The sequence below is a fragment of the Protopterus annectens genome, chromosome 3.part0 (assembly GCF_019279795.1).
Source record: "Protopterus annectens isolate FY-2018-M chromosome 3.part0, PAN1.0, whole genome shotgun sequence".
NCBI classification, from domain to species: Eukaryota; Metazoa; Chordata; order Ceratodontiformes; family Protopteridae; genus Protopterus; species Protopterus annectens.
Window position 1 is genome coordinate 681,071,365 of NC_056731.1, and position 12,263 is coordinate 681,083,627.

Consider the following 12,263-nt stretch of genomic DNA (forward strand, 5'->3'; position numbering starts at 1 on the left):
CCCGTGGAGTGTCAGTGAGGGGTTTTTGTATAATGTAATCAGGGATGTACTACCAAATATTGGGGAGTATCCTTAACAGGAATCTTCACAGATGTGTACATGTTACATAATATACCTTAAACACAGCTTGCATATATAGGTAGTTCTCCACGGAATAATAAACATGTGGAACACACAACTACTGAAATGTGCATTCATCACCCTTGCACTACCAGTGCCTGCTCTGAGAGGTAAGATATGACTGCCAGGATTAGAACAATGTACACATTCATCACAATAACATACCACTAAGCTACCTGAGATGCACCAATGGCAGTCGTGTATACTGACAGGATAAAACACAAAAGGTAAGAATGTGTTGAAATAGGACAAACCGGCATGTACACAATGAAAGGTGTATGTTTTATATATATATATATATATATATATATATATATATATATATATATATATATATATATATATATATATATATATATATATATATACACACACATACATCACCATATATAGAGAGAAAGAGAAAGGGAGAGAGAGAGAGAGAGAGAGATATGTTGTTATATGGGGATATACATATATATGTAGATATATAGATAGGTTAACAACATCTACATAACCATGGAGGTACATATAAATGGGATACCTACCACATACCGACTGCTTCACATACCGACACAGGTAATCCAGAGGTTTAAGGTCCGAAAGAACACAGTACTGAAACACCAGATGTATGAGATGCAATCTGACAATGTTAGTGGACAGTTAGTCAGTGCTTCTGGTGTTGCGGTTTGGGTAGGTTACTGTGTGTACGTGTGTTTGTTAGGGCTGTAGAGTGTGTAAGTGTGTATTCTGTGTGTGGTGTGTGTTCTTGGGGGACTGTAATGTGTGGTTGTGGGTTAGCTTTGTGCATCTGCTTGAGCGACCTAGGATGTAGAATATTAAAGTAGGGGGTGGTGTGTGGGGCACAGACACCTACATGGGGTGTGTATGTGGGCTTGGCCACCTGCTCATATGTAGTGTAGGATGGTTTGTTTGGATGTGTTGGGTAGCAGTGTGTCTGCATCTGCATGTGTGTGTTCCATGTTCGTGTTACCTTCACGAGTTACTGTCAATGTCGGTAATGTGGGGTATGGGAGTCTGTTCCTGGGACTGTGTGCATCAGAACACAGTGGTTTCAGGATTCCGTAGGTCTCCTGTATACAGCGGTTGAAGTGTTCACATATGTGTATAACATAGACCATAGCAATCACACATTCCACCACTACCAACCTTTATGAACAAAGGATACGGAGAGTATATGCCTATACACCATTACAAATATGTGCTATGGACATGAGCCAGTGATAGTGTTACCACCTGTTCCACTTTGCGAGGGACACTCCCTCTTTGGGCAGTTGTGTCCTGATCAAATATATTAAACATGGCAAATGTCCTGGGATTGTAGGACATAATTATGTCCCATATGTACTGTAATAGTTGCATACAATAGTTATTTCTGTATCTAAAGTACCTACATGGTACAGGAAACAGCATAAGCTACTAAACTGCTACAAGAATAAGCTTATAATTAGGCAAGAAAGGAAAGTTCTATCCCTTGTACTGACCGTGGGTTTGTGTCGGCCTGTAAAATCAGATGTGTGTCCCGAAAAGGACCCACTATGGACATATGTAAAGGTGGCAACCCTAGCCAAAGAGGGTCAGTCACCAACACAACTACGTTGACTGCAAATACCTATGACAGAAATACACAACTATCATGTAGCAACACGTTATTGCATTCAGATATATTACCGAAGGGATTCAAGGACTAACATCACTTGCATGGTATACAGGAACCACAAAACAGTGCCTTAATGAATCAGCCTGCAAATACCATTGTATTAGTCCCCAAAGGATAGGTGTTCAAATAGTGAAGGAACCCTCACGCACATAGCGATTATGTTTAAAGCAGTTCCTACACACCTACATTTGCTAAGCACACCCACCAACATCACCCTCCTACCCAAACATATTACAATACAAACTGTAATAACATCACAAATCATTCACACACTGTACGACATCTGCAGAAGCCTTAACATTCCTTGTCAGTGACACACTAACATGGCCCTATGTGAAATAGCGGCTGTTATACAATGGAACAGCTGCTGATGTAATAGGGTTTGTTTGCACTAATCCCGTTTCAGAGGGTTGTGCGTACACCGGGATGTGTTAGCAATTAGTGAGTAACAGTTCAGTATGCTACACTTGTACACCAAATCAAGGATGTCTGGTGAGCACACTGTACACCACATAACAGTTCACGCATAGCCATACGGCCTTGAGCTGGCCAGACATCCTTGCCAGACTTAAACATCTGCAGAAGTATCAGGTACAAGCAAACCCTGCATAAGTAGCACTGTTCCGAAATATAATAGCTGTACTCACATGTAGAACTAAATCATCTAGCCATTACACACAGTCCACGGGAGTCATGAAGCTAATATATCTCTGTGTGTCTCCATATAGCTGTTGAAATATATCGTAATAACACATCTAGGCAGTCTCCCTCGAAAGTAAGGCAAACGGACAATGCCCAAAAGGAGTACTCACTTATACACCACTGTTGCCATGGTAATGGCTAATGGAGTAGCTGCACAGCTGATGTGCATCCAATTAAGTACTTTGGAACATGTTACCGATATGTAACTAGAAAAGGATGTGTTATCACACATTCACTCCATCCATATATACCAGCATAACATTACAAAGAACATTGAAACACAAACTGAAAAGGGCTGAATCAACTGTTAATGATACCTCAGGTTACTAATATGGTATGTAGAACAGTCAGTATGTCTGTGTATGTAGTACTATTCTGTAGTATTTAAAGTGCATGAATCCATATAGTGGAAACAGTTATCTTGTAGTGATGTATTGTTGAGCATAGAAACGCTTGTAGTATTTGTGTGTACTGCTGTAGGTCACAAGGCAAACACCACATACACCTTCAAGGGATGCTATATAAGGGCTTTGAACAGAAATACTCCTCACCAGCTGACGTCAGTGGCAGGGCTGTTCCAACAAGTATGTGCTGTAACAGGGGATAGTATATGTTGATATATTGTAACTGTAGCCATATGTATGGGTGTAATACAGAGAATAACATGTAGAAGATTGGGCCACTGTGCAAGTATGTTTTGCATTGTGGGATATTGTGCCAATAACTATGTAATGTACAGTATTGTAGGCAGATATGTATTACAAGCTACATAGCATTACTGTAATGGTAGGCAAACATTAGTTATGTCAATTGGCATTTACAATACACAATAACAGGATACATATGTCTTTTAGTGAGCAGACAGTTTATCAGCATGATAGCAAAGTAAAATGGAAGAGCTATTTAACTATCCATGCACATAAGACATGTAATATGTGCAAAGGTAGGTACTAGGCTGTCTTACCAAGGGTATCTGTAAGTCTAGCTAGCGTGTGTTGTCTTTCACCACCCCCATAGGTTGGTTCCCTGTGCCTCTGAATGGCAGAGCCAATAGTTCCCTGTGCCTCTGTCCAGCAGAGCCACTGCAGTGATCCCTGGATACATATCTGTCTCCCATCCACATGTCAAGGTTTCCCTTGAAGAGTGCTCATGAGGGGCCCTGCCTGATGTACATTGGAATCACGTTTCAAAGCATAGGGAGTATCCGGGTCAGGAATCTATCCGTTCAGCATGTCCTACTCATCGTTATGGTTAGGTGTAGATCCCTAGAGCATGTGGCTCTTAGGGGCTTCTGTTTAGGTGGAGCATATCTAGCAATACAGGGTTGGACATGGGCCTTGTATGTCAAGCAGAGATCACCTGTGAGTATGCAGTATGCAACTGAGTACAGCTGGAGTTTCTTAGGTTGGGCTGCATAGGTCATCTGTTTGAGGTCAGTAATCCTCTTGGAGTGGTCTTCCAAGCTGTTGCAGTTGTCTTGTAAGGTATATCCCAAATGGGGTGTTGCATCCTTTAGTGGGTCTGATATTACATGTGTAGAGTCACAATGGCCCCTCTGATCTGGATGCGAACCCATTAGAGATTAGGGGGGCCATGCAGAAGGATATTCTAACCACCTTGTCATTATGGGTATCGAAGGAGAGATTGCTATCTACTGGTGTTTCCAGAACCCGTATTACCTTTTTTGTATGTAGGGGACTAGCACCTATGTGGTAGTCCACGGGTAATTAGTTATATCCAAAGGGGATGACTATGCACTTTTAGGCATTCAGCTTGATGCCATGATATTAACACCAGGGATCTGCCTCAGTGTGACCCTTCCAGAGGGTGTCTATAACAGCTGGGGAAACAATTATGTCCCCTAGTTTGGAGTCGTCTGTAAACCTTTTCAGCCAAAGCCCTCCTGTGCTTGTCTGTACATCAGGGAAGTATATACCGAACATGAGGGGTCTTAGGACTGAGCCCTGGGGGATGACAGTTGTAACTGGTATACAGTCGGACCTAGGGTATGCAACTCCCACTGTTTGTGTTCTGTCTGTGAGCCACATTGCAAACCATCACATGATGTAGATGTTAATGTTCAGGCGGATGGGTATGTTGATAATACCAGAAGGCAGAATGGTGTTTAAAGCCTATGAGAGATCTAGGTAGGCTGTGTGGACCTCCTTACTCTCATCTAATGCCTTGGTAACTGTCTCTAAAAAGTCCACCAGGATTAGGAGGCATGGTCTGGCCTTAACAATGCCAAACAGGGAGGGGTCAAAGGTTGGGAGGTACCCAATGTCTCTGTGACAGTGATCCATGATGTGCAGCATAGCCTTGCAGACCAGGCTAGTCAGGCCTATAGGGAAATAGGTCCCATGGTCCACTGTGGCGCCACCTTTGTGGAGTGGGATAACTGTTGCTGTGCGTCATTCATGGGGCACTATGCCCGATGTGAGGCTATTATTGAAAATGGTGCATGGGTGAGGAGACAGTACGATCTGAAGTTCATGTAAAATGCAGCCTGGGATGTTGTCCGGTCCCATAGATGCTGTGATATTGCCTTTAGAGTGTGCAGCTTTAAGAGGGATCTGCCAGGATGTTGCCAATATCAATTGTTTCTGTAATGTTTGTGCCTTTTAGCTGTAACTCAGAGCAGATCTGGTTGTTGACATTGAGGCTTTATGGTTGTTGTTGGTATTAGTTGCGTTATAGTTTTCATAGCTAGCTTTGGAGGATCTTATAAGGGATCTCACCTTCTTACTGAGGCTGGCCAGGGATCTCCTCCATGCATGGTATTTTACTCTCGTTTGCAACAGTGTCTTCCTCCTGTAGTACAATATGTTTATGGCAGGGGACCACCAGACTGGTTTAGTTAATTATGAGTATAGCATCCTGGTTCTGTTTGAGATAGCACAAGCCATGCACTCCTGTAAGTGCTCATAGAATGCATTTGTGTAGGATTCAGTAGTTGTAACAGTACTGTGTGTGTGGATGTGGATATCAACGGTGTTCAACACATGGTCTGATCGGACCAACGAGAAGTTGGCTTCACGTGTGGAGCACCAGTCACTCATGTTGGTAATGACTAGGTCTAGGATATTGTTGCCCCTGGTCAGTGTGTGGATATGTTGAGTCAGGGCATTGGTGTTTATGAATTCCAGAAACCTTTGAGCTAATGTGTTGGTACACGAGTAGTTTTCCCAGTTAATGGTGGGGTAGGTACAGTGAGGCTTATGTGATGAGTGTGGTATTGTGCGACTGTGTACCTTCTCCACATGACAGTCAGGGTCAGGCTTGGTTGGAGAGACCTTTACCTCCAGTTTAGCTAGATGAGTGCATCTCTCACAGGTTGTAGTGTTGGGTGGTAGGTAGAGAGGCTTGTCTGTGTACATGAGGCAATGTGTACATTGCCTCAAGATGTCCAGATTCATCAGATAGACAAGTGAGAACACTGGCAGTTGACTCTTGGACATGCCTGAATATAGAACTACATTCACCTAGATAAGTGAGGAAAGTGAGTACAAGAGCTACATTACTCTACGCAAGTGAGATAAGTATGTTCACCCTTACCTGTAGGTGATGTGGAAGATTGAGTGCTATAGTAATCATTAGCTTATGTACTGTTTCCAAGTCCTGAACAAGTGCTTAGCATGAATAAGCAATCCAGATAGGGTCATGGATTATATAACAACATGCCCCCCCCACCCCCAACAGGTACACAAGCATATATCCATGTATACCACAGGGCCCTTGTATCCACAACTATGCAGGTACAAGCTGCACTCAGTCTGCATGAGACTTGCCCACATCACAGGTTGTATCATACACATATGGCAAAACAAGACGCTCTCCACGTACACATCATGTAAAACATAGCTCCACGTCAGGTAGTGTATACACTGAATGGTGCACACCAACAGGTATCACAACCCACAAAGGGGGAGACACCTCTGATAATGGAAAGTACTGAAATACTACCCTGCTGAGTCAGGTCTCGAAGGCTATGAACCTTGATCACTTAAGTGATGTCAGCAGTACAGATGAAGATGACAGTATGGTTGATGTCACACTGCATATCATAACCTTGCCAGGTCATAGGACATCATCACCCATACTGTGTACCACCTACACTTGGTATACTAGATGTACATCCCTATGTCATGGAGTGTTTTGCAACAGGATTGCTGGCAGAACCAACACTACAGAAGGTGTCTGAATAATACGTGATCATCACACCAGTGGCAGCTACAATATGTCAGGGTTAATGAATTCTATTCCCCCTCATTGTAGACCATACCTCACAGACAAACAGAAGGCATCTGCCTATTGAAGTATGTGAATGACTATGACCTAGGAGCAATAGCTGACTCGCATTGTCACCCCTATGTTAATAACCCTGTACCCATGAACTGCCACCAGCGGTCATCATAATGGACACTTGTGTGTGAAGGATGCAGCTGGGCAATTGTCTTTCCTGTGATAGCTATGTCACCACACCTGTCAGGGAGTCATATGTGGCAACCCTAATAATAACAGGGTGCCATTCATGAATATAGAGCTCACTGTCCAGCCATACGGACCACTCAAGTGACCCATATCAGATCACATATTTCCTTTAAGGGGTATTGGCCATGTGCAGATGGCCAACACCAGCCTTTCCATTCCCCATCTCCACTATTTAGCATGATGCATACCCTGAATAAATCCATGTCCAACCCAGTGATGTTGGACATGCTACACATACTCGTCCTGATCTCAAACACATACTTCATGGACATTCACCTACCACATGCTGGACAGATCCTTGTCCCATACACTTGACATAGTCCTGCCATACTATGCATTCCTGTCCATCAAAGCTGCACATCACTCCCCTCTCAGACATGGTGTGATGACTGCATGGTAACGCATGGTATATGTATTATTAACCCTGTGGATCAGTAATATGGCACTGCTCCATCTTGCCCCACAGACCCGCCTGTCGGCTACTGCCAGGTAACCTTTCATCCTAGATGCATACATGGCCGATGGTATATAACCCACTAGCTCACTTTGACTGTACATGCCATAGTTGATATCCATCATGAAAAGAGACATAGAGGAGCTCTCTGACCATGTAGCCCAGGCTGGTATGACCCTGACCTTGAGTAGCATCTTGCCCTCACCAAGAATGATACCACAGTATAAAGACAAAATGATCAGTTTCAACAATTGGCTAAAGTATTGGTGTCATTCAAAGGGGATCCAGTGTCTGTCAGCCTGGGATGACATGCTCAACAAGCCACGTTGCTTCACTAGGGACGGCTTGCACCTGTCACCCTTAGGCTTTCGTATACTGGCCAAGGCTCTTGTCACCCCCATAGTGTCTTTTTTAGGCAAGGCTCAAAGGACAAACCCACCTCCATAGACAACCCAAGGATAAAAAAACTAAAGGTAATGTTACTCAATGCCAGAAGTCTAAACCTCAAGATGCATGCACTCGAGGCTCTCCTCAGTATGGAGAAAATCGATGTCTGTGCAGTAACAGAAACCTGATTCAAGGCTCCTGAGAGCACCCCAGCACTAGCAGGTTATAACTTATACAATGTGTTTTGGCCCCAAAACTTGGACCGAAGCACAAAAGGAGGGGGAGTATCTATATTCATCAAAGATACCTACACCTCCAGGTTAGCGGCACTACACGAAGCATCGGAAACCATCCATGTGCAACTAACAACGGGCAAAACTGCCTTTCAGTTTGTAGCCTGCTACAGAACACCCTCCCTATTACAGGAACCCCACTTGGCATTCCTGAGAACACTGGAGAATATGAAGGTCTCTCCAAACACTATGTTACTGGGTGACTTCAACTACCCAAACATTGACTGGGAAAACTACTCAAGCCCAAACACCCTTGCCCAATGGTTCCTTGAATTTATAAACTCTAACACAATGGAACAACTGGTCACCACTCCCACAAGAGGGAACAACATATTGGACCTGGTCATCACCAACATGGGGACTCTATTTTCCACACCAGAGGTAAACCACTCATTGGTAAGATCAGAACATAAACAAATTTCCCTGGACATCCATATCCCGTCCACACCCCCAGCCAAGGAAATCACTGTAAAGAATTTTTCAAAAGCCAACTTTGCACTTCTCAAGACTGAGGTGGAATCCTTCAAAGCCCCTGGGCCACAGGAAAATACAGCCCAATCCACAGAATCCTTTACAAATGCATTCTATGAACACCTGCAGGAGTGCATGGATCATGCTATCCCAAATAAAACCAAGATTCACTCCTCCAAAAACAGGAGACCGGTCTGGTGGACCCTGGTCATAAATAAGCTATACAACAGAAGGAGGAAGCTACTACATGACAGAGCAAAATCCCAAAAAGGGAAGGCATCTCTGATCAGTATTAGCAAGAAACTTCAATCCCTCATAAAATCATCAAAGGCCAGTTTCGAAAGAAAAATTGCCCTAGACACTAAAGATAATCACAAGGCCTTCTTTAGTTATGTCAGGAGCATGGGCAGAAACTCCCAGATATGCTCTGAATTGTTGCATAACGGTACAAAATATACCAAACCTACAGACATAGCCAACATCCTGGCAGACGGATTCAGCGCAAACTACTCCCCCCTTCCCCCCCAAAGGAGCAAATGCCTATCCCAACTGAATGTAACCTCCCTGACATCACAGATGCACAGGTGAAAGCTGCCCTCTCCAAAGCAAAAAACACAGCATCTATGGGACCGGACGGTGTCCCAGGCTGTCTTACATGAGCTCCAAGAAGAACTGAACCCTCACATTAAGTCACTGTTCAAACTTAGCCTTACTACAGGATATGTACCCAAAGAATGGCGTACAACTACAGTGGTCCCAGTCCACAAAGGTGGTGCCACAACGGACCCCAGAAACTATCGCCCCATAAGCCTGACTAGTCTGGTCTGTAAAGCTATGGAGCATATTATCATGAAACTCATAAACAAAGACATTGGGAGCCTCCAGACACTGGACCCTACCCAATTCAGCTTTGTTAAGGGCAGATCTTGCCTCTTAAACCTAGTTGATTTCTTTGAAACAGTTACCAAAGCCATAGATGAGGGCAAGGTAGTCCACACAGCCTACCTGGACCTCGCAAAAGCCTTTGACCCAATACCTCATTTGGGCATCATAAATAAGCTTACCAGCTTAAATATCAACCCCTATATCACAAGATGGGTTGCAAAATGGCTCAGAAATAGAGCACACATGGTCAGAATCGCAGGTGCCATGTCCGAATCCAAACCAGTTACAAGTGGTGTCCCACAGTGCTCAGTTCTGGGACTTCTCTTGTTCAGTATATACTTCTCTGAGGTGTAGGCTAACATGGAGGGATTATGGCTGACAAAGTTCGCAGATGACTGCAAACTGGGGGCCATAATCAAATCTCCAGCTGACACAAGCATCCTCCAAAAAGGTCTCACAGAGACGGATACTTGGTGCCAGACATACCTCTCAACCTGGAAACATCAAAAATCTGGACAAGGCCCATGAAAAATAGGTACAAATCTGTACGCTGATTAACATCTGATTTGCATATGTAATTATGTAACCCCACCCACTCCAATAGAATTGTGGGACACCAACTTTCAAAACGCAAACTGATGAACAGACAACCAAAATATGGTACCAGAGTCCCCCTGCAGCCATAATATGGCTGCAGGGGACTCTACCACTGCCATATCAATGTCCCATTACCTGGCTATTTCGCCTCATTTACCATAAACACTAAATGTATGCATACTGCTTTACTCAGCAAATGCTGGGTTCCCTACAAAACGAATGCAACAAAAAGTTCTGCAAAGACTGAGGAAAGCTACTACAAACAAGAACACAATTGCCTGGCATATGGACAAGCAGCAAATGAATTATCTGCTGGCAATTTAAACACTAATTCACTGTCCAGCCAGACAAATGTAGCAAATAATTTACAAAAGTGTGTAGCTCTTAATCACTAAAGATAAGTCACCTTTCGCACACCAAACCTTAAACCCCATGACAAGTCTGTTTCAATGTAACAGGGTACATTTTGCACTCATAACTCTATTATTTTCAGCTAATGTACTATATTCTCTTTCTGGAAACTTTTCTGCTTCAAATATGAAAATCGGCTTGCCTTGAGCTGGGCTAAACTGAATGAATGAATGAATGAATGAATAAATAAATAGTTAAACTTATAAATCATGGAGAAAGTAAAGTGAGACAATAATTAAAAGTTACAATGTGAGCTAACAGGTTTTTCAGAGTTTCTGAAATAAAAGTCTCTCACACATCTACTTAATAAAAATAAACAGCAGCAACTTGGGTGGTTCTGCTAACATGTTAATGCAAAAGCATATTAAATAACAGTTAAAGGAACAGTGAAACACAAACGATAGCATGATCATATGTGAGATACAGCCCAAATGTGAATAAAACAGACACCAATTTTAAACCAAATGCTGGAATGCTTTAGCTTTCATTCCCAAATAAATGCAACAGTTGCTTCATCAGATTGATAAAGTCTTCAGTTTTCTTCCCCAAAATTCCAAAAATAAACAGGTACACCACCAATATATGTAAAGAGAAAGAATTCTGCATATCATGTGTCACAATAAAACTGCACAAACTCAGACAGACAAATTCCCAGGGCTTGTACAACTAAAACACAAAATGAAAAAAGCAACACATTTTATAGCACTGTGAATCTAGTTCACTCACCACTATGAGCACTGAACCACCTTGGAGCAATATGCAGAGGTAAGGCATCAGCTAGCGATCCTCTTGACCCCAGGTACAAAACCCCATCCGTATGCTGGCTACCTCCCGTTTCCTGAAAACTGTTTCCATGACTGGAGGTAGAGTCTGCTGCCGAGCCACCATCTCCTCGCTCTGGATCACTGGTCCCCTGGCCCGGATACAATCCAAATGGTACACCAACTGTTGAATCTATCCCATACCTGTCACAGAGCTCACAGACCGGCTACGCAAATGCATAGTACCACCTGTCTGGTAGCGTAGTGCCCAAAATGAGAAGGGGAAGTAGGAACAGCACTATCATCTGTTGATACACCTGCAAATGGACTGGAATGGAATAAATGGAATGGGCCACAGTACTTTGCTTACCCCCCCATCCAAAAGTTCAGAGAATATGTCCTGATCCTGAACTTCACACAAAATGATGATTTGGAAGGTAGAAAATGGCAATGTCAGATAGCGTGTTACTGCCTCTGCCTGCCTACTCGGGAGTCGGTGCTGCTGTATTCCAAGTTCCCGCTCGCAGCCAGCCGGAAATAATGACGTGAGCTCCTTGAGCTCAATTCCGACTGGCTGGTAGCCCTGACGGTGCTGACGTCATCGTGCACGTGATGATGCCAGCTCCGACAGCGCGAATTTTAAAACAATTTAAAAAATGAAGCAAAAAAATCGGAAATGAAGGGGTGCCAATTGGGAATCGTGGCACCCCGTCATTTGGACCCCAAAACTCGGTAAATACCGAGTAATTCGGTATGGTTGGGAGGTCTGGTGCCAGGGCCACGGCCTCAAGCTAAATGCTAAAAAGTGCATAGTCATCCCCTTTGGGAAAAACAAGGTGCCCACAAATTACCACATAGGTGGTAATCCATTAAGTATGGAAGAAGTAATTAGAGATTTGGGGACCGACGTAGATAGCAATCTCTCCTTTGATAATCACGTTGCCAAAGTGGTTAGAAAGACCTTCTATATAGCCCACCTTATCACAAAAAGGTTCGCATCTAGATCAAGAGAGGTCATTGTGCCCCTCTAC